The 21251-nt window shown below is 34.3% G+C and overlaps 1 non-coding gene across 1 annotated transcript; it reads right to left on the bottom strand.

Annotated features, from left to right (window-relative positions):
• Positions 1–18940: 18940 nt before the first annotated feature.
• LOC127492209 (small nucleolar RNA SNORA72) lies at positions 18941–19039 on the bottom strand. Its single transcript, XR_007921369.1, has one exon. It is a non-coding gene; the product is annotated as a small nucleolar RNA SNORA72 (small nucleolar RNA).
• Positions 19040–21251: the final 2212 nt, after the last annotated feature.

Raw genomic sequence — 21251 nt, 5'->3', positions numbered from 1 at the left:
GCTCTGGAAGTGTTCCTTTGCCACTTTTCAAGTAATTTCCTTATAAATTTCCGAAAGTTAACAATGCCATGAGTAATATCATTATAGATTAGTGATGTGACTTCATATTAATATAATCACATACTGAGTATTCTTTTTATTTCATTTTTTCGTATTGAATGTAGTATTTTCCAGTATCAGTATTTATTCAATTTATCAGGGAGTAATATTAGTCCTTTGTATGAATACAGCATAATACATTCATCTACCTTCTCTTTCTGCATATTTCTGGATATATATTTCTTCCCTCCTTTTACCAGATTTTGTCTATGATTTTGTCTATTAATACAGGTTCTTTCCATAACTTTTTTTTTTTTTTTTTTTTTTTTTACTGGAAAGACAGAGTAACAGAGAAATAGTGAGACCGAGAGGGAGAAGAGGAACTGGGAGTAGGGTAGAAGAGGAGACAAAGAGAGAGAAATTGCATTTAATAGTTCAATCCTCAAATGTCCACAAACTGTGGGAGTAGGTCAGGTTGAAGCCAGGAGCCAGGAACTCCATCCACTGCTCCCACGTAGTTGGGATTGGTCTAAGCATTTGAATCACCATCTGCTGCCTCCCAGGTGCATTAAGAAAGAATCTGGGGCCGGTGCAGCGGCTCACTAGGCTAATCCTCTGCCTTGCAGCGCCGGCACACGGGGTTCTAGTCCCGGATGGGGCACCGGATTCTGTCCCGGTTGCCCCTCTTCCAGGCCAGCTCTCTGCTGTGGCCAGGGAGTGCAGTGGAGGATGGCCCAAGTGCTTGGGCCCTGCACCCCATGGGAGACCAGGAGAAGCACCTGGCTCCTGCCTTCGGATAGGCACAGTGCGCCGGCCGCAGCGCGCCGGTTGTGGCGGCCATTGGAGGGTGAACCAACGGCAAAGGAAGACCTTTCTCTCTGTCTCTCTCTCTCAATGTCCACTCTGCCTGTCAAAAAAAAAAAAAAAAGGATCTGGATCAGAAGCAGAGAGTAGCTGGGGCTTGAATTGACACTCTTCTTAAGTGTGGCTTAAACTTCTGTGTCACGTGAAAGGAGCTTGTAACAGGTATTCTTTTATGATACCTTTATAAACATGATGTCATTTTCTTTGAGCACAAGGAAAAGCAGTATAATTGGCAACAAGGTAGTTTTATTTAAAATTTATAGAATGGTGCCAAGAATGTTTCAAAGTACTTGCTCTATGTTCAGCATTTTTAAAACTTGCGTGAAAGTTCCAGTATATCCATATCCTTTTTGGCCCTTATTTTTTCAATCTGTCCATATTGAGCCTTTCTTCTGCTGTGTACATCTACTTTATTCTGATCTAAATACATATTTGTCTAATGATAAATGATATTGAGCACTATCTGAATCAACCATTTGGGTATTATTCTTTATGTTAAACCTTTTTCTCAAGTAATAACTACTCGAATACTACACCTAAAGTTGGCAAAATTCTGACACATTGAAATTAATGAAAAAGTCTTATGATTATTTTTCTTTATTTTCTATCTTTCGTGGTCCTTTTGCTCTTCCCCTAAATATCATGATATATGGAATCTGTTATGCCATTTCTTCTATACCGTGTCCCAGACCATAGCAAAGTAACTCTACATATATTAATGGAATTCAACAAATTCATTCATAATTGTATACATACTTATTATGAACATATTTTCCTAAAATGACAGTAGATCCCAAACATTACAGAACTACATTATACTATCCTGGAAGCTTTCCATCCTTTGTTATTGCATCCTGAAATCATAAGAAGACTATTACACCCTGTAGTAGTCAGGGTGGTTGTGATGGTTTAGCACATTTATATTCGGGCCAATGAAATATCTTAGTGGGAAAGATCTTCATAGTACTTCAGTTTCCCAGTTTCTTTAAACAGATTTCTATTCCCCCAAATTCTTATATGAAATAACCTCTAAGGTGACTGTGTCTGGATATAGGAACTTTAAGAGGGTAATTAACAACAAATGAGGTCAAAATCCAGTGGAACTGGTGTCTTTATAAGAGAGAGATAGACCCATATGCCTCTCTCTCTCCCTCCCTCCTCTCTCTCCCCTGTCTCCTCTCCCTTCTCCTCTCTTTCCCTCCAACCCCGTCTCTCTCCTAAATCCATACATGAAAAGCCATGTAAAGAAGGTTGCCAGGAATAAAATCCTGATCAGAAACTAATCTTGGTGTCACTTTAAAAAAATTTCTGTTGTTTAGGTCACCCCCTTTAAGGTATATCATGGGGCATCATTGGAAGAGTAACATACCAGTCCTCTCGTGCTTTCTCTCAAGCTGTTTGCTAGAGTCATCCTTCTAAGGGTTTAGGGATCTCACTGTTCTTACCAATTCGGTAAATCTACACAGACCTCCAGAAGTAATTTACATTTGGTCTCTACACATTTCAGCACTCCTTCGACTGAGTAGAGAAAAACATGCTTGTAATTGTAAGTAAAGTATAAAACAAATGTGCTCATTTTCCTGTTCCCAACACCTGTTGGTTGTGTTTAATAATTTATTAATATTTTCTTTGTTACCTAACTTACTTAGGTATGTTACTTAACATACCTAACATCTTCTGATCCAATGCCTGATGCTTAAGTCTAAAACAGTCATAAGGGCAGAAATATCCTATAGAATGGTAATTTATGGTATTGATATTTTCATAAAAATATTCAAACATTGTATACACAAAGTTCTATATAGAGAAAAACATTTGATGTTCAGAGAATGACTCCTGATCATTACCATCAAATCCCTACTTCAACTATAAAAACTATCAATGATTTATGGGGATTTCCTTTCCATTAATGGCAGTTGTGTGTGGGGGCTCTGCATCTGTAGATTCAACAAATTGTAGATCAAAAGTGTTCTTTAAGGCTCATCTGTGTTGAACATAAATGTACTTTTACTTGTCATCATTCCATCGACATTACAGTATAGCAATAATTCATAAATCATTTACATTACACTAATTATTACAGGTAATATAGAGATGATTTATGGTGTACCAGAGGATGTGTGCAGGCTACATACAAATGCTACATGATTTTATATAAAGGTTTAAGTATCCTTGGATTTTGTTAACCCTGAGGGGTCCAATAACCAATTCCTTTCACACAGCCAGGGATGACTGCCCATTTATTGCATATAGTGACTATATATCATTCATTTCTTAATTTAGGAAATAATACTTATTAAAGTGGCACTCAATCAAGTCAAATGGAACATGAGAGAAGAGGTTCTGTTTAAAGTGTTCGTGAGTATTGGGTTATCACATGTCCCTGATTTCAAAGTAGTGCTTCAAAATAGAACAACCAAAGTCTATATTGTTGAACACTATTTAATGCAATAATTTTAACAAAAATATATCTTATTTGTTTACATTTATATGCTTAGCATTTAGCACAATGGTCAAAAATGTAATTTTGATGAAAGAGTAAATTATCATATCCAGCATAACTTAAAAAATGTGAAATATTTAGGACACCAATTACCAATGCTGATTAAGGTAAATGATTAGCGACTTCCAAATTAATAAATTTGAATCTAACTATTTATTTCCTGAGTTTTCCTGTGAAGAATCCCAAATATAATATATCAGGTATATATTTGCCAGTGACATTTTAACAAACATTCAAACTGTTATTATGTGTAAGATACATTATTTTAAAAAGAAAAGAAAAAAAAAAAAAACTCTGAGAATTCAGACCTAAAAGCAAACTAGTTCTGATGCTGCACATACTTTCTACTTTATTGAAGTTCGTTAAGAAATAACCTGAACAGTTTTACTAGAATATTAAAAGACGATAGCCTAAATATACCCAGCAAGGAAATACAGAAAATATTGTATGCTGCAAAATATGAAAACCTATTAATTTACAGTAAATGTTGGCAGTAATTTAAGCTAATTGCTATGTTTTTTATTTTTTTGATTTAAACTCATCCTATTTTCATAGTAAATTAACAAAACTGGAAAGAAATGATTTTGATTTTAATAAATTAATTAAAATTTATCAACAGTCATTTTTATTATTTTTTAATTTAAGCTTCTAATAGTCCATTTGCTTGGTTTCACAGTGGTATATGCATTTATTTATTTTGGTTATTAACTTCGCGAATAATTTTAAAACTGTACTGTCCTTACAAGATAATACTGATATCTGCTAATTATCATCAGTAATTGATGCATTCATTTTGTACCATTAGTAGTTCTTAGGTATTCATAAAACTTTCATTTCTACTAATAAAGCAAAGAGTTGTTTTGAAGTTCTGATGATTTAGAAAGCAATATATGGAGAATTTTGTAAAGAAAAAGAAATATTATGAGGATTTTATGATAATGAAATGTAAGAATATATTTCCCTAATTAAATAATTTCAATTTGAACTGTATTACCCATTATTATTTTTAATATAAATGGATCCAAATCCGTTATTTTAACAAAATAAATAAAGAAGAATAATATCAAGATTTGTTATATTATTTTTTCTTGTCAAAAGAACACTTTTGATTGATCATATTCAATATAGATAACTGAAAATAAATATAATTTCTATTTTGAAGGTTTTTACTACCATTTTGTATTGTGTATATATTATTAATATCACCAAAATTTAGAAAATATTTATTTCAAATGCAAATGCATTGTTCTATGAAAGCACTTATATTATACTTTAAGAAAGGATCTTGAATAATATATTCTAAGTAAAAATAGCATTTTATCCTAATTAAAGGCTCATTATTTCATTACATGTATTCTTGTCCTAATTGTTGGACTTACACTGTGAACAAAGGTATATTTTCAAATTTCAAATTATAATTTCACATTATGCATAATAAAACACATGTAATTATGAATCTAACAGTAGCTATAATATTATTTATTAAAAGATGTTGCCATGTGAATTACCATTGACATAATTACAACAGGAAAAAAATATATACAGCTACCATATATAGACATCAAAATCTAAAACAAGGAAACAGACAAAAGCAGATATCTAAGCATGAATTAAAATCAGTTATGTAGAATTTCTTATGAAAAACATAAGAGTACATTATACACCTAAAACTTCAAATATTAAAATATAAGACAAGATATTGTATTTCACAATATACCATTTTTCAAATACACTTTGTGACATATTCTATAAATAAGCTCTATTTATCAAATTGTCTAGTAAGAAATAAAATAATTTTATTTTCTATTCTACAATAATTATAGCGTTAAATCTTCATGATAGAAGTCTTAAATGTTGATACAAAGGAATTAAGAGCAAGTGTTTGTGCCAAAATTTCATCTTAAAAAGTGTCAAAATAGACACTTTTTTTGTGTTCTTAAAGGAGTGTATCAATACATTAGCTTTTGAGTTTCACAGCAAATGCATGATAATTACTACAATATAATTTTAGCGATTCACATGTTAATGTATTAATACAAAAAAAACAGATTCAATGTGGTCCAAAAATACTTTCCCTCCCCTCCTTCTTTTTGTTTTTTTGGACAGGCAGAATGGACAGTGAGAAAGAAATGTCTTCCTTTCCCCTTTGGTTCACCTCCCAATGGCCGCTGCAGCCGGCACACCACGCTGATCCGAAGCCAGGAGCCAGGTGCCTCTCCTGGTCTCCCATGTAGGTGCAGGGCCCAAGCCCAAAGTGCCATCCTCCACTGCACTCCCGGGCCACAGCAGAGAGCTGGACTGGAAGAGGAGCGACCTGGATAGAACTGGAGCCCTGACTGGGACTAGAACCCAGGGTGCCAGCGCCCCAGGCAGAGGATTAGCCTATTGAGCCATGGCACCGGCCCCCTCCTTCTTTCTTGAAAGTAGACACATAAACTGTTTTGAGGAATCATGAGTTGGGGCCAGCATTGCAGCATCATGGGTTAAGCCACATTCCATATTGGCTGAAGATTATGTCCCAGCTGACTACTTCCTATCCAGCTCCCTGCCAATAACCTGAGAAAAGCAGCAGTAGATGGACCAAGAGCTTGAGCACCTGTCAACTTCGTGGGAAACGTGGATGAAGCTCCTGGCTCCTGGTTTTTGACTGGTCTACTCCTGGCCATTACAGTCAATTGAGGAGTGAACCAGTAGATAGAAGATCTCTCTCTCTTTCTCCCCCCCCCGCCCCCACTTTTGAACACTGAATTAATATTTTTTTGACAGGCAGAGTTACACAGTGAGAGAGAGAGACAGAGAGAAAGGTCTTCCTTTTTCTGTTGGTTCACCCCCCAAATGGCTGCTACGGCCATCGCGCTGTGGCTGGCACACTACGCCGATCCGAAACCAGGAGCCAGGTGCTTCCTCCCATGCGGGTCCAGGGCCCAAGGACCTGGACCATCCTCCACTGCACTCCCGGGCCACAGCAGAGAGCTGGACTGGAAAAGGAGCAACCGGGACAGAATCCAGCGCCCCAACCAGGACTAGAACCTGGGGTGCCGGTGCCGCTGGCAGAGGATTTGTTTAATGAGCCACAGCTTAGTCCCTGAATTAACATTGAACAAAAAATCACTGCAGAGAAGAATGAAAGTTTATTAATTATTCTACTCATTCTGAATTAAAACAGAAAAAGTGAAATCTAAAATGTAATACACATAGCAGTTAAGAAAAAAATGGCGTCCGCGGCTGCAGGTCGAGGCCGAGGAAGCCTGGGCTACCACGTGGACCCCAGGAGCGCCCGCTTCCCGGAGCTGCTGCAGGACCTTGAGAAACAGCAGCGCAAGCGCCTCAAGGAGGAGAAGCAAAGACAGAAAAAGGAGGCGCCGGGGGCCGCCCCTGAAAAAAAAATAGGCCTAGGTCATCTGAAGAATGTTATTATCATCTGGTGTGTTGAAACAGTGTATGTAGAGCAGTTTGTGGAGGAACTCAGCAATCATTTTGTAATATTAAATTTTAAATATCTTTTATAACTAAGTAGTGATATTTATTAGGCAATTAAATATATATATTTGTATAGTGTGAGAGTAAAATATAGTCTACAGCCAGACCACCCTGAACATGCTCAAACTCATTTGAGAGAAAAGTATGGATAGGGTTTATGATTTTTGAGAATGTAGTATATATGTAGCATTTAAATATATATAAGACCAAAAAGAGAGTACACACACACACACACGCACACAAATATATGTATATCAATCATGAATGGAAACCCTGTAAAGTAGAACATCCCAGAAGCCAACTGAAAATTTTATCAAGGCCAAGGACATAATCTTTTCCTTAACTGCTCATGGGTAGTCATAATAGCCTTTTGTGCATAAAATATAATAAACCTTGTTTTATTTTTCTATATGGAATTTAAGTGACCATGACAAGCACCATTCTTGTGGCGAACTGAGAATGAATATCTGATTGAGGAGGGACTAGAAGGGGAACATTTTATCAAGAGCAGGAATGGGAATAAAACTTTAGAAGTTATAATAAAGAATTTTGAGGAGACCTATGAGGAAAATAGAAGTGTTCAAGACATAATATTTCATAAGATGTTCAAATATCAGGCGAGAAAATACATAGTAGAGAACAAAGAAGCAAACTTGAATAATAGAAATGGCATGCACAATTTAAATTTGAGGATCTCTAATATTATTTTCCAATGAAAGAAATACATAAGCTTACAAAAATCATCAGGTTAAATTTTTTTTTCAGATAACTAGAAATTAATCAAAGTCATGCAACAATCCAGGAATTGTTTCCAAGAGAGAAAAAAAAAAGGCTAAATTGTGGCAGGGACAGTGAACACCTTTTAAATTGCCCTAGTTCCATTTCCACTGTCCATCTCAGTTGCACTCCAGGAATAAAACAAGCAAACAAAACAAAAAATAACCATGTGTTATAAGAACTAGTATTGTAGAAATCATTGAAGATGAGCAGACTAAAATTTCTTCAAAGGCTCATTCACAGAAAATTGTTACATTCCCTGTCTTGTGGTTTCTCATTTGCCAATCTCTCAGTACCTGATATGAGGCAGAGTTTGCTTGACATGAAATGCTTATTCCCAGGACATTGCCAAAAAAAAAAAAAAAAAAACTACAAACAATTATTTAATGTTGCAGCTCCCTCAGTGGAAGATAAGTTGAGTCAGACAATCGATGAATCAAAGAGATTAAAAAGAAATACTGGGGATATTTCTATAAATTATAACATAAGAGGACTCAACTCAAATACAGGGGTGTGTGCATGACCAGGGATGTACTTGTGATAAACAAGGGTCAGAGAAGCTCTCACTTCTAGCTGACCTTGAGCCTCTGAGCAAACAAGAAGTGAAGCATAAGGCAGGAGAATCAAGCAGCAGAGTGTTAAAGTAGGTTACAATACGCATATAGAGCACTTGGGCAAAAACTGAGAGAATAACTGGCTCTAGGAGATCTTCTGTCACCTTTAGCTGAACACTAAATTCATATGATTATGCAGTTTATCTTTAATCTGAAAGGCAAGAAAAGTGGATTCTTCTCTAACTTTCCAGAAAATAATACAGTCTTGCCAGCACGGTGATTTCAACTCAGACTTATTTTGCCTACCAAAATTTAAAATAATAAATTATATTGTTTAAGGCTCTAACAGTATGATAATTTTTATAGCAGCAAAAGGAAATACATACATGTAAATATTGTGTATGATATGTGCACCTATGTTTTAATAAGATTTGTAATAATTCATTGCATTGGAATATTTTCTCTACTTAATTAGAGATTTAAGTATGGACATTAAAAATAATATCTCTCATTAAGTTGAGAAAAGGGAATGTTTGCACATTGTTAGGGGTAATGAAACTGGTGTCACCATTGTAGGAAACAGTATAGAGAATACAAGAAAAACAAAAAATACAACTACCATATGATCTAGCAATCTCACTATAGAGTATATATCCAGGGAAATGAAATCAGTCTGTCGAAGAGACATCTGCACTCCCTTATTGATTGCTGCAATGTTCACAATAGACAAGAAATAGAAGCAACCTAAGTGTCTGTCTATTGATGAATGGATAAACAATGCGGTATATTTAGACAGTGGGATACTGCTCATCCATAAACAAGGATGTGATGTTGTCATCTGCACCTAGAATTGGAAGTCTTCAGGTGAAGTGAAGTGAGCTAACCACAAAAAGACAAGTGTCACATGATCTCAACCATCCATGGAATATTAAAAATTAAAAAAAATGGTTTCTGGAAGATAGAGGTATAACGCTGAATACGAAGCCTGTGGAGGAAATGGGGATTGAAAAGATGGGGAATGGTTCATGAATGAATATTAAGGTATGGTTGTATAGAAGGAAGAATTTTTGGGATTCTATTTCACAGTAGGATGACTACAGAAAATGTAAATACACTGCATAATTCTGTGTGAAAAAATGAAAAAGATAGGAATTTGAATAATTAAGCAACAAAGAATGCTAAATGTTTGAGGAAACAAGCCTCCTACTTGTTAAGATTGAATGTTATGCAATGAATACGTGTGTAAAGATATCACATGGTTTTTAATAAATATGTACAATTTCATGTCTGCTAAAAAAAAGAAACCATGATATTTTAAAACCAATCCCATGAATTCAATCACTATATTAATCTACTCATAATGTTGTATTTGCCCAAAACTTAGCTATTTTCACCAATGTAATACTGTTATTTGATATTTGCTTGAGTTTTCTGGTTACATCAGTATGATTTTTACTGGTATCGCTGTGGTAACAGTGTGTATATGGCATAACACAGTAATCACAAATGCATGTTTAATTTCAAGTGATTTAATCAATTAATGAGTGCTGAAACAAAGTTATGTTTTTCAATTGAATGGGACATTTGATGCAGCAATTAAGAGGTCTCTGGGTTGGGTAGGGAGCAGCATTTTGTGGGTAAAGCTGCCACCTGAGATGATAACATCCCATATGTGCAGCCATTCAGGTCCTGGCTGCTCCTCTTCTGATTCAACTTCCTGGTAATGTCCTGGGAAAAGCAGCAGAAGAGGCCCAAGTACTTGGACCCCTTCCACCCATGTGGGAGACCCAGAAGAGCTGGTGGCCCCTGATTTCATTCTGGCTTAATGCTGGCCATTGTGGCCACCTTGGGAGTGAATTGAAGAATGGAAGATAGAAGATCTCTCTCTGTCTCCCTCTCTCTCTCTGTAATTCTGACTTTTACATAAGCAAATGATATATATTATATTACTTATATTCATTTATTATATATTTAGTAATATAATTAAATTATCAAGTACATAAATTATTATATATTAATATAATATATAATTATAATAGTTAATAATATCAAATTATTATTTATTTACATATTAAATTATATATATATTTGTAAAATTGTGGGGCTGGCACTATGGCACAGTGGGTTAAAGCCCTGGTCTGCAGTGCCGGTATCCCATATGGACAATGGCTCAGATCCTGGCTGCTCCACTTCTAATCCAGCACCCTGCTAATGTGCCTGGGAAAACAGAGGAGGATGACCCAAGTCCTTAGGCCTGTGAACCCACGTGGGAGACTCAAGAAGCTCCTGGCTCCTGGCTTCAGATCAGCTCAGCTCTGTCCATTACAGCCATTTGGGGAGTGAACCAGTGGATGGAAGACCTCTCTCTCTCACTCTCGCTCTCTCTGTCTCTACCTCTCTCTATAACTCTTTCAAATAATTTAAAAAAATACAGTTGAGATAATTTCACAAGGGAGCATCCATTTCCCACTCCCAGCTACATCTCCTGATTCTTTGAGACCTTGAAGGCACAACTAGTTGGGTTCCTGCCACGTGCACGGAAGCCTGTGATTCAGTAGTGGGTTCCCAGTTTTAGCTTCCTGGCTCTGTGGACAGCTGGGGAATAACTTAAAGTTAGTCTATCTTCCTCTCAAATCAATCAATAAAAATAAATTAATTTTAAGCTAAGAGTTCATTAAAATAATGTAAGAACATAAGGATTTTTATTTAGGTTATTTAAAATATATTCCATTTTACACAATAAAAGTGAAATTAAATACAAAGTACTTTATAAGTGGGAAAGTATTTGTTCCTCTCTGTCATGAAGTTAACAGCATAAAGATATAGTCACTTTAGCATCAGTGTAAAAATTGTGTATATTTTGTTCATCTGAAAATAGCTTCATATGTAGGATTGTGGTTATGTTCTCAGATATATAAAACATTTGAATAAATTCCAAGTCACTAATGAGCTATAATTTTTAAAGAGCATTATTTTTTCCAACACAGGTCAACATTAACATATTTGCCAAATATTCCTCTCGAAAGACCATTTGGATAGTGGGAGATTACCTAGGGTTGATTCCAAAATAAAAACTTAACAAGTGAAATGATTTTTGCCTGTGTGTAGGGGGATTGATTATTGTTCCTCAGCAAATGAGTGCTATAACTAGTGTTTTCAAGTGTGGCTACTTCCCAGTGATGCATTTATCTTGTCACTGGATAATTCCTATCAGATAAATGATCCTTTATTGGCTACATAACAGGTTCAATTGTGTTATAATTTTCATCATAGTACATTTTATATTCACAGTATACAGAAATTATTTTAATTTTCTATAGGAATTATGAGTCTATAAAAAAGATATTGGAAGATAATTGTTCTGGAGGAAGCCAAGATACACTAACTGGTTTTAGTTTTTTTTTTATTATTATTATTATTATCTTTGCCATCATGAGTATTAAAACTTTCACAGGGGCCAGATCTATGGCATATAAGATAAAGCAGCTGCCTGTGATGCAGGCATCCCATATGGACATCAGTTCCAGTCCCTGCGGCCCATGCACCCATGTGGGAGACCTAGATAAAGCTCCTAGCTCCTAGCTCCTAGCTCCTCGCTTTGGATTGGCCCAGCTCAGGCCATTGTGGCCATTTGAGAAGTGTATCAGCAGATGGAAGATCTCTCTCTCCCTCTCTCTCTTCCTATCTCTCCCTGTTTCTGTAAATCTGCCTTTCAAATAAATAAATCTTAAACAAAAACTGTCACATGATTTCTAAGTTAACCAAATATTTATAAATAGAATTTAATAGTGAAAGGCGGCCGGCGCCGTGGCTCAGTAGGCTAATCCTCCACCTTGCGGCGCTGGCACACCGGGTTCTAGTCCCGGTCGGGGCACCAGATTCTGTCCCGGTTGCCCCTCTTCCAGGCCAGCTCTCTGCTGTGGCCAGGGAGTGCAGTGGAGGATGGCCCAAGTGCTTGGGCCCTGCACCCCATGGGAGACCAGGAGAAGCACCTGGCTCCTGCCTTCGGATAGGCGCAGTGCACCGGCCGTGGCGGCCATTGGAGGGTGAACCAATGGCAAAGGAAGACCTTTCTCTCTGTCTCTCTCTCTCACTGTCCACTCTGCCAGTCAAAAAAAAAAAATAGTGAAGGGCAATATTAAAATGGGCTTTTTATTCATAATCATGATCATATAATGGTATTTCATTGATTTTATGTAAGCATTCATAGTTAGCATGTGTGTAAATGTTTTTTGGATTAATGCATTTTTATTTATATAAATGTTTTTAAGTAACCTACCAAATTCATTTATTTTCATTTCATTTTAAATGCAGAAATGGAAAGATACAAAGAGATAGGGCGAGGGAGCACTCATCTACTTGTTTTCTCCTCAAATGCCTGTAAAAGCTAATATATTGCCAGGTGACCACAGTAGGATAGCAGTCAATTTGGGTCTTTCATATTAGTGACAGAGACTCAAAACTCTTGAGGGATCATATGCTGGCCCACAGGGTAGACATTAGCAGGAAACTGGCTCAGGATAAGCCTGAACTCTTGCAAGGGCCTCTACTATGGGAGGCAGGTGTTCCAAGGGGTAACTTAAATACACATCAAATGCCTGCCTCCTGTCTCATCTTATTAAAATATTCACAGTATGATCTAAGTAACTTATGCACCTGTATGATCTAAGTAACTTATGCTCCTAGACGGAGTTTTATAGTTTCATTCTATTTCATATCACTTTGAATAATCTGAATAATTAAATGGCATACTTGACGTATCTAAGACATTATACATTCTTAGCTGAAGATTAAATTGACAGAAAATATTTGTAAATTTTTTTTCACTCCTTAGATTGCTGTATTGTTCATATTGAACTAATTTACTGATGCAACAAGCAAACTCATTTCTATTATAAGGGTTAAAAGGGAGAAAACTCCATATTTCCCTTAAATCAGAAAAGGAAGCTGCCTATCAACATACACACATACATGCATTTACTCACACAGATTTATTTCTGAGTTTCTTAATATATTATGCAGGTGAAAATTTTTCTTAGAAGGGAATACAAAATAATGATGCAGAACTGTATGTGGCATGTTGCTTTCTTCTTAATTCATGTATAATATATTCTCATTAAATCATTAATATCACTAATAATATTTATATGCATATATATGAAAGTAACATGAGAAAATTATCCATATTTGAATTCCTTGAAAAGGAATTCATTGAAAAGTAATAATATTTGAAAAATCTGAATTTCTTCCTATAGGACTGTCTTTCACCCTCAGTATTTTTTCTTCCAAAAATAAAAAAAAGTTGAAATTAATGTACTATGTGCTGTCTTCTCAACTGAAACAATTGTCAATCATGCAAGACAAATAACTGATTATATGGACCCTTGATGTTGAAATACTGGTAAGTGAAAGGAAAAAAAGAGTATGGACTCTAAAGTCAGATCTGACTACACAATATGGCATTGCCAGTGAAAACACCATTACACTGTGTCCATTTATATTTCATGATTCTAATTATCCTCTTCTGTAACATAAAGATAATAAGAAAACCCACTGCACACAATTACTATTAGAATTTAATGAGAAAATAAATATGAAGTTCCTATTACAAAGCTCATAACTTAATTAAGGACTAATACATATTAGCTGTAATAAAAGTTATAATCATTGCTATTTTATCCTTGGCCACCACTTTGAAAGATGGCCTATTATTTTCTGGATATATGGCAATCATTTTATTTCTTGTGTGAACTACTGAAGTTTTACATTGTTATTCAATTCTTAAGAGATTTATTTATTTATTTATTTAGTTGAAAACCAGAGTTAGAAAGTGAGGGAGAGGGACAGAGGGAGATACTGTTTAATCTGCTGGTTCCCTCCTCAGATGGTGGCACCACATCAGTGGTAGGGGCCCATCACCTACTGCAATTCCCAGGCCATTAGCAGGAGCTGGATCAGAAAGGGAGCTGCTGGGTTCTATACACCACAAATTCAAATCCCGGTGTTTCAGTTATGAATTTGATCAATTTTCTAAGTTAAAAAATAACAAAATCATAGTAATGAAATTTCAAACAAAAAATGGATCACATCAGAATGAAAAGTCTGTTTTAAATCTTTTATAGAATCTCTCACCAAAAATACTGAATTTATAAATTCAGAGGATGGAGACTAGAATCTAATCTTTAATAGTTCCTAAATTCAAATTAAGAGTTCATATATTGTTCAATACAACTTTGTTTCTGTGACTTTTGTAATGACATTTATATGGCACTAAATAAATGATGATCCTTAATGAGAATATCCTAGTGAGATAAAGGCTTACCAAATCAGTTAACTGTGGCTTTCTCTAAACAGCAAAATGTAAACACAAAGGCTGAATTTATATCAAGAAATGAATCATTTTGCCACATGAATTCTTACTTTGCCACATCAACTCACATTTAATCCCATTTTTATTAATATTTTTAATTTTATTTAAGGACTTATTAAATATAGTTAAATTAAATTACGCTAATCAACAATTTGATATAGTTTCTGTAGATAAAATTATATGTATAAATGTGAAAATGCACTAGGAAACAACCAACAACAACCAGAAAGCACCAAATTAGTGTGAATTTTCAAGAGCAGCTGCTTTCCTAAAATATAAAGTAAAATGTATTTTTAAGTGATAGTAAATTTAATAAACATGAAGAATAGAAATAAAAGATCCTATAATCAATCATATAATAAGATTATATCAGGTATGAAGAAAGTAATTTGTTCATTTACCATTCATTCCTTCATGTACCTTTTAATTTTTTAGTTTATTCATCTTTCAGGAATATTCACATAACTTAAGACACTTCTCTGAGATTTGAAAATAAAGTGATAATTTAGAGAAAATAAAGAAATCATCTCAAGAAGCTTGCAATGTTTTTGTAATATGGAAAATAATGTGAACACAAATGGGCAACAATAAAATAAAATAAAATGTGATGAAATAAAATAAAACATATAATATGGTAGGTAGTGACAAAAGTTGGAGCTGGCTAAGCCTACACCTGCAACTCCAGCATCCAATATGGGGCCCGGTTCAAGTCCAGGCTGCTCCATTTCTGGACCAGTTCTCTGCTTGTGGCTTGAGAAAGCAATAGAAGATGGCCCAAGTGCTTGGAATCCTGCACCCACCCTGGAGACCAAAAAAACTCCTGGCTCCTGGCTTCAGATCAGCTCAGCTCCGGCCATTACAGCCATTTGAGGAGTAAACCAGCAAATGGAAAACCTCTCTCTGTGTTTCTCCCTCTCTCTGTCTGTAAATCTCCCTCCCAAATAACTCAATAAAATATTTTTTAAAAAAGATAAAAGTCAATATCAGATATCAAATACAGGAGTGTTTCAGACAAAACTGGAATTAAATATAAAACCACTAATGCAGGAACATGTTTGCAATGTCTGAGGGACTGGCCAAATGCCTGATTGAGTGGAGAAGTAGGGAGAATGTTAGGAGATATAACCAAACAATAATCTTCTTAAATATAGGAAAAATCGAAAGGTTTATTTAGAATTTCTCTCCTGGAGAAATATTTTATTTTTTCTGATCGAAATCCTGATTAGTCTGAAATGAATTTTGCTTTTCCATATTTCATTGGACTGGTATAATAATAGACTATTACTTTCCAATTTTTATATTTAATCTCTCTTCATGATAACCTTTTAAAATACATATTTGTATATCTTAAGAAATATTTTAGTGCACAAATCAGGTGAGTTAGCAATAATTGCTGATGAAAAGAAATTAGTTAGTAGATATGTATTGGTGCTTTTAAAAAGTTAAGAATAAAGAAGAAACTCTACAGTCAACTAGACAGAAATAGACAAATAATGAGATTGACGTTAGGCTGTCCTGCAGTGCTAAATGTCAGAAGACAAGGGCTCATTATCCACATTATGTGAAGAAAAAGGTCGTGCCCTATGTGACAAAATCTGCCAGACTGTCTTTCACATGGACACATAAGAGAAGGACATTTCATTGACATGCAAGAAGTCAGAAAGTTTGCCATTTCTCTAATCTCTTTAGATGAAAATAATAGCAACAGCAGGAGATTAATTGGTAGCAATGGAGAAAAATATTTTTAAAATAGCTCTAGAGTGTCAATGACTATAGTAATATTCAAAAATACCTTAAATAATTAGTGCTGACATGATTAGAAAGATAATAGATTGTTAAAAACTTCTGAAATATGGGTTATTATAAACATCACAATAACAATATAAGAAAAAAGCTACCGTTTTGTTTTTCACAAAATGTTGCAAATGAATAAGGAATGGATATGAGTGAAAATGTGTGGAAGACTGAGGGAGATATTTGTATGTGTATACAATAGTAACTAACATATTTTGAATAGTTTTATGATAGTGTCTGCTCAAAGAATACTGTGGGAACAAATTTAAACACCTCAACCCTGTGACATACAGTATTACCTCAAATAAAAGTTATATTTTTAAGCAGAACTGTTTTTAAGGAAAGCAAATCATATTTATTTATTTATTTAGAGAGAGCTTTCCTCTGCTGGTTCACTCTGCAAGTGGCTGTAAAGGCTAGGGAACGGACTGAACCGAAGCTAGGAACTCCATCCTGGTCTCCCATGTAGATGTCAGAGACCCAAGAACACGGACATCATCTGCTGCTTTCCAAAGTGAATTAGTAGGGAACTGAATCAGAAACAGAGGAGACAGGACTTGAACGGGTACTGTGATACAGAATGCCGATGTTGCAAGCAGTAGCTTCACCTACTGTTTCACAATGTCAGCCCTGCTAAGCAAGTCATTTTGAAAGGGAAAATAAAATAACCTCCATTTTGCAGTCATCTCTATGTTCTCATGAATGGAAATGATTTTTCAAACAAAAAAGTTGTTCTAGGACAGGGAAAAAAAATGGTAGAAGATTAAAGACAGATATAGAAAATGGGAAAGAATGGAAAAGGAAATTTTTGAATTATAGTGAATGGGTGAGACTGTAGTACTCAGTGATCAATATCAAAATATCAAAAATGATTTGCAGTGATAGGTATGATAAATATACAAATTCAGCTTTGATATGGGTGTCAGTGGATTGAAATTTTTCATGTCTTGTACACACAATCCTAAATTTATTTTATATATAACAGACTTCAGTTCCTGATTTCCTTGAGGTTAGTGTGTAATTATAATAGAAGAACCATTGAGAAGAGCATTGCAGTGAATTCATAGGTAGCAGGAACTTAGAGTCAGAAGTAACATTGGAAAAAGCACTGGACATACTGCAATTTAGACTGGAGGCTTTGGCTAGTTATTTCAGGATATTAAACTAATCAAAAATTGTGTGGTTGATAATTCATATTGTAATATATAAAAATAAATATTTCTAGAAAAACACTTAAGATGAGCACCAGAGTACTATTCATAGTAGGAAACTCCTAAATTATTTCAAAATGAGGTATTAGTTCAATAAAATAAGCACTATACATGTAGAATACTATTCAGCCATTTTCTGTACGGATTGTTGTCATCATAGTAATGCATTTTGGGACAGATTCAGGGGTAAAAAGACAAATGCTAGTAGTAGTTGTAACCTGATACCTTCAAAGGCAAGGGGTGTGAAAATACAGACTGTATCTCTGTATTGCTATGGTTCAGCTATATTATAGGAATTCTCTTCTTTTCAATATCTGATTCTCCTCCACTTATGTATACATAGGAAATTTTATCTTGACCCTTTGCTGTTGGTTATGACTGTAAACTACTTCATAGTTACCATACAGCATTTAGTTATTTTTCTTTATTGTTTATCCTCAGAATAATTATACAGTGAAAACCACTAATCAGTAGAATGTCTTTAAAAGTTCATGTGTTGCAGAAAGTTTCCTTAGAAAAAGCTGTAATGTTTTGACCTTTAAGAGCAATTTTAAAGCTAAAAATGTGTATTATGCATCTTGGATTATCATATTCTTTATTCATATTTTTTCTTTATTTCTTTTCCCAAAGGGAGCACTAGTTAAACTATTCAGTAGTTACTGTAAAATTAGATTTCAAATTTACAAAAAAGCAATAAAACTGGTTCTAAAAAACATAGGATAAAACCGGGCCAAGTAAAACTAAAAGCCTCTGTACTTTAAAGAGATCAGTAACTTGCCCATTTAGAAATTTCATAGAGATCGTGTGAAAAACATCTGGACAAATTATAAATGTTTTGTTTTTTGTAGACATAAAATAGATACATAGAATATTAAGGTACTTCTTAAAATTTGAGTATTTCACATCTCTATTTGTATCCACAGATTGGATTTAAAAACATATTTTAGTGCAAATGTGTACAAAAATTATACTTTATACTCTTCTCAACTTATTATAATCCTGCTTATCTATTTTCTTTGATAACTTTTCCAGAATGTTAAAAGCCAAGGATTGTTAAAATTCTAGAGTATATTTAACTGTACATACAGTATTCCCTATATTTAATGACTTGAAAATTTATTTTAATAGTAAATTATTTGCTAGTATTCAAAAACAGAAACTTTTTCAAAAAGGTTTTATTGATACATTAGATTTTCAGTGTCACAATCAATGCATGATAATTATATTAAAACAGTTTTCATTTTACTATGATAATACAAACAGGCTGATTTCCCTGTACTTCATAGAAAATTCTAAGAATATAATGGTACTTTATTTTATTTTTAGATAATTTTTTTCTCTTTGACTGAATTATTACCGGCATTTATACAACCAGACCTAAGGAAAGAACTATATCTTGGAACACATGCATAGTCTTACTATGTTTTCGCCTTACTAATATATATAGCCTTACTATATATATATATATATATATATATATATATATATTTATATAGCCTGTCTTGACTATTAAAACTCAAAACAATGGGAATATCCTCCAGAGATAGCATATTTTATTTTACATTGTAGTCAGTGGCTTATTGGCTCTACTACATAAAGTGTTTAACAAACAAAAAGTGAAAGATCGTAGTTGGCAGGAAAATAGACATAGACTAAAATAATCAAACGAAAAACATTCAACTTTGCTCATGTAAAGTAAATTTTAGAATACTCATATTGAACAATGCAAGGTGTTTAACATAGAATGTTTATATCACTTCCACAAATACTCCTTTTAGGCCCTTTATTTACATGATTACCCCTGACCCAAAAAAAATCACTGATTGGTATGCTTTCTTTGTAATTTTGCCTACTTCAGATACTGAAACTAGCTTCTTCAGTTAGAACACTAGTTCACCCTTATCTGCAGTTTTGCTATCCACAGTTGCAGTAATCTGTGGCCCACTGTTGTCCCAATATATTAAATGCAATATTCCAAAAATAAATAATTGGCTTTATGTATATTTTATAGTAGCATGCTGTTTTAATTGTTTTATTATAATATTATTTATTCTTGCTAATTTCCTACCGTGCCTAATCTATAAATTAAACTTTATGAAATGTATGCATAATGGAACAAAAATGCATCTGACTATGCAATTTGGTATTATCAGTTTCTGGCATCTATTAGGGGTCCTCAAATGTACCCCTTCTCCCCATGGATAAAGGAAGACTACTATATATGTTGCGCGTGCAGTAGTTTTTTGTGTTTTTTATGGTTCAGTAATTTTTGTTTATTAAGGGATAGATTATATGGATATATCAACTTTTTTTATCTTCTTACATAGAAACATTTACCTTTGTGCAGTTTTCTAATGTTTAAAATAAAGCTGCTAGAGCTGTCTTTGTGAAGCTAGTTAAGCCTCCAGTTGAGAATCTGTCATCCCACAGATTACTGGTTAGAGTTCCAGTACTGTGCTTGAGATCCAGCTCCCTGATAATGGGCCTAGGAAGACAATGGAAGATGGCCTGCATGCTTTGGGCTGTACCACCCACATGGAAAACTCAGATGGAGTTCCAGTTCCCTGGCTTCTGCCTTCAGCCTGGCCAGCAGGGGCCATTGTGACCCTTGTGACTCTCTCTCTCTCTCTCTCTCTCTCTCTGTTTTTGATATTCTGTTATTCAGTTAAATACTTAAAAGCTAGAGTTGCCATGCAAAGTCACTTACAGGTCCTTGTGTGACAATGAATATTTATTTCTTTGAGGTAATGGGTTTTGCACTGCATATTCTTAAATGTTATACAGATTGTATTATATAGTTAATGGTTGAGATCTTTAGATGTATTGTTAGTTCTTTGTTACCGTAAATACAATTTTGAGGACTATGTTTTGATTTATTATTTGGTTAGTTAAAAAGTAATTTATATTGATCAGTTATGCTACTAAATTTTCATATATATCTTATAGATGTTTTAATGTTCAGATATTTACTTGAAATATGATATTTGCATAGTGAATACTATGAGAATATTTCTCATTTTTTTGCAATTTGGAGGGAAATCTGCAAATAACAGACATTTCTTTGTTTCAGCTTGCATGATACTTTTTTGTTATGGCAATTTTTATAAAAAAATCTATCTTCTATACTTTTATGTAGTATAAAGCAATTTATTTGCGTCCACCATTCAAGATCATTACTCTTTTTTAACTTTTGTTTCCACATTTGTAGTATTAAATATTTCCTCTCCATTTTTATCTTTACTGTAAAATGTCAGCTTATTCATTTACCAATTACTACTCTTTACACTCTTCACACATTCTAATTTCTGTACAAAAAGTTTTTCTTATTTATTTTATTTGCAAAGTTTTTTTTTTTTTTTTTTTTTTTTTTTTTTTTTTTTTTTTTTTTTTTTTTTTTTTTGTATTTCTATGTGCATTGCTGCAGTATGTTTCCTTGTCTTCCTGTATTCTATAGCTTTGGAGACTGAGTGAATGTTAGGGAGTATTAAAAAATGAAAGTAATTCCCTTTTTGATTGAATTTCCTCAGATGAAAATCTGAGTATTATATGTCTAACAATTATTGCTGAGATCACACAGAAAGATATTGCTCTTAAAATCACTTAGGGCCAGCACCTCTGCTCACTAGACTAATCCTCCACCTGCGGCACCAGCACTCCGC

Source organism: Oryctolagus cuniculus, chromosome 9 (genome assembly GCF_964237555.1).
Source record: "Oryctolagus cuniculus chromosome 9, mOryCun1.1, whole genome shotgun sequence".
Taxonomy (NCBI): Eukaryota; Metazoa; Chordata; class Mammalia; order Lagomorpha; family Leporidae; genus Oryctolagus; species Oryctolagus cuniculus.
The sequence above is the reverse complement of the archived record's forward strand: the minus strand, read 5'-3'. Positions and strand labels throughout refer to the sequence as shown.